At 53.7% G+C, this 3,026-nt stretch overlaps 1 non-coding gene across 1 annotated transcript; it reads left to right on the top strand.

The window, feature by feature from the left end:
• Window positions 1–1,908: 1,908 nt before the first annotated feature.
• On the top strand, window positions 1,909–1,980 carry TRNAG-UCC. The gene has a single exon. It is a non-coding gene; the product is annotated as a tRNA-Gly (tRNA).
• Window positions 1,981–3,026: the final 1,046 nt, after the last annotated feature.

Here is a 3,026-nt window from a genome sequence, read left to right as displayed (position 1 = left end):
AGGACAAGGGGTAATGGTTTTAAACTAAAGGAGGGGAGATTGAGACTGGATATAAGGAAGAACATTTTTACAGTGAGGGTGGTGAAACACTGGCACAGGTTGCCCAGAGAAGTGGTGGAGGTCCCATCCCTTGACACATTCAAGGCCAGGTTGGACGGGGCTCTGAGCAACCTGATCTGATTAAAGATGTCTCTGGTCCTTGCAGGGGGGTTGGGCTGGATGGCCTCTAAAGGTCCCTTCCAACACAAAGCATTCTATGATTCTATGATTCAGTGTCTGAATTCACAGCATGTAGAATAAAGATCGTCTAATATGCTGAATGCTGGGTGCTGTTTAGCTGACCAAAGCTGTATGTGTCAAGGGCCTGTCCATGCCATCACGGCCTAAAGGGTTACCTGGCCTGTGGCTGTGTACGGACTGTGACTGTGTATTTGTAGGATTCCGTAATACCCAAGGAGATGGAGGCTTTATCCTCCATTATTACAGAATATATATATATATATATATATATATCTCAAGCTACTGCAAATTATTATCAGCAATCAATAGTATAGCAGCAATCAATAATAATGGCAATCAATAACAGCAACAATCAATAACAGTGGCACTCAATAACAGCAGCAACAAATGTGTAGATGATATTACAGGTTACTGCAAACTTACTGCAGGTAAAGCAAACTTATCAGTAACGTAACAGCATATATAGCTTTGATAGATTTTTTCATCTGGTATTTGCATGGTAGCAAGAGCATTAAGCCAATCCCAGAGGGAGGCCAATCCCAGAGAGCAGGACAAACCAGTCTCGGAAGGGGACCCAGCCATCTCACAAGTGGGAGGACAAACCCCGCTGACTCCAGAAGTGGCTCCAGAGGGGGACCAAATAAAATAGCAGGCACTCACTGTGAAAGTGATGCATGTGACAGAGTTTGGGGTGAGCCCGGTGTTCCTGGTGAGGGCCCAAATCTTGTAGGAAGTTCATGCAGAGAGCTCAATCTGTTTAGGAGAATGAAAATTATGTGCAGAGTGGAGGCAGGAGGACAGGGAGGAGGTGTGAGTGTGGGCAGTGCCAGGGAGCATCAGGCTGGGCTGGGGGCAGTGGTGGCTGCAGGGCTAGGGGGAGCAGAGTGGCACAGCGGGAGCGTGCTGGGCCCATAACCCAGAGGCCGATGGATCGGAACCATCCTCTGCTACCTGCTTTTGGCCTGGCTCCCGCCACCTGCAAGGATTAACCTGCCCTGCTCCTGCGCTCTGGGCACCCATGGCCATGGCCCTCCTGCTCCTGCCACCTTCTTTCTCCTTTGCTGCCTCAGGAGCCAGCACTCCCAAAGCACCCCTTGGCAAGGCAGACGGGTGGGTGCAGAGCCGCAGGCAGAGCTCTCCCCACAAGGCAGCACCTCTCCTGGGGACACAGGGGTTTCTCCCTTCCCAGCAGGCAGCTCAGTGCCCACTGCCCAGCCGCCAGTGGGGACCCCCAGGATCTGTAGCTGGGGAGGAGGACAAGGCTGCTGCTGCTTTGGAAAGCACCAAGGCCATCGAATTGACCACCTGAGCCTGGGACAGGGGAGAGGGAAGGCACTGATTTATGCTTCTCTTTTTCTTTCTCACTACCTGAATCACTCTTAATTGACAAAAAATGATGTTTCCCCAAGTTGCGCCTGGTTGGCCCACGGCAGTTTTTTCTAGGCCATGTCCTTGTGTCTATCCTGACCCATAGAGCTCCCCCATCCTGTTTCCAGTGCCGTGCACCTCCCGGAGGGTGAGGGAGGGAGTGAGCATCTGGGTGGGTGTTTGGCTCTGCTCTTACCACCAGAGGCACATGCACACAAATGCCTGTGGGCTTGCACAGCAGGTATGGAGCAGAGGTGGGGAGTGGTGAGCCCATGAGGAGGAGTAAGAGCAACTAGCAATGCGTTGGTGGTATAGTGGTGAGCATAGCTGCCTTCCAAGCAGTTGACCCGGGTTCGATTCCCGGCCAACGCAGCTGCAGTTTTTCTTCGGTAAGGAAGCCATCGCGCTGTCCTGGGCCACAGCTCTGCTGCTCACTGACACGGAGCTCTGCCTGCGCCTGCCACCACCTGCAGCAGCTCTACAATCTCGGTAAGACTTCCATGGCCCCTCAGCTCTGTAAGGGGGGAAAGACTCATTCCCGAGCCTTGCCCCCTCCCTTGTGCAGCCTGGGATGGTGTGGTCAGAGTCACACGCAGGTGGGGTGCTGGCCCTGCTGCCCCGGGCAGGAGGTAACAGCATAGATGCTGGCTCTCTATCCCCTGCCGCTGTACACCTGCTTTTGCAGGGCGGCTTCTCCCTGCATCCCTGGTGGTCCCTGGTGTTGCTCCCAGGGATCCTGGATGAGGGTGACCATGAGAAATGCTGTCGTGGTGTCAGCTGCCTGCGGCCCCCCGCTGCAACCAGTGTATTCTCCCTGCTGAGCCGGCTGAGCTCCACACCGTGGTCTTCATACAGGAAGCCAGAGGAGAGGCACTTTCAGTCTGGCCCGGAGCAGGACCTGCAGCTGCTGGTGTCACCGGGCAAGAAAAGCATGCTGTTGTGGCAGGGTGCAGACGGAGATTGAGAATGCCCAGGCGGAGACCAAGGTGCTTCCTGAGGCCAGCTATGCAATTTGGGGGCACAGTGGGAGGATGCCTCTTCTTTATATAATATCTCAGAGTCACACTGGACTGAATTTGCTCTCCATCCTCCTCCAGCTTTTCCATCTTTCCAGTGCCGGCTGCTCAAATGTGGGGTTTCATCCCCTTTAGAGGGGATGCCGGGATGTATGATGCCCATGTTCAGAGCACAGCGTTATTTCCTCTATAGTATCTTCCCTCAAACCAGATTCTGGTACACACTGTACCTTCATTGGAAATGCTCTGTTTACCAATCAACACTTCACGTCTTGGAGATGCTATGCCCCTAGTCCATGTGCAGGGCCACTGGCCTGCCTTGTCCATGCTCCGGCATTGTGTCCTGAGGTTGGCTGGAGCAGGGTGGAAGGATGTTCCTGGTAACTCAGAACTGAGAGACCC

Source organism: Egretta garzetta, unplaced genomic scaffold (assembly GCF_000687185.1).
Source record: "Egretta garzetta isolate BGI_Z169 unplaced genomic scaffold, ASM68718v1 scaffold1915, whole genome shotgun sequence".
Classification (NCBI taxonomy): Eukaryota; Metazoa; Chordata; class Aves; order Pelecaniformes; family Ardeidae; genus Egretta; species Egretta garzetta.
The sequence above is the reverse complement of the archived record's forward strand: the minus strand, read 5'-3'. Positions and strand labels throughout refer to the sequence as shown.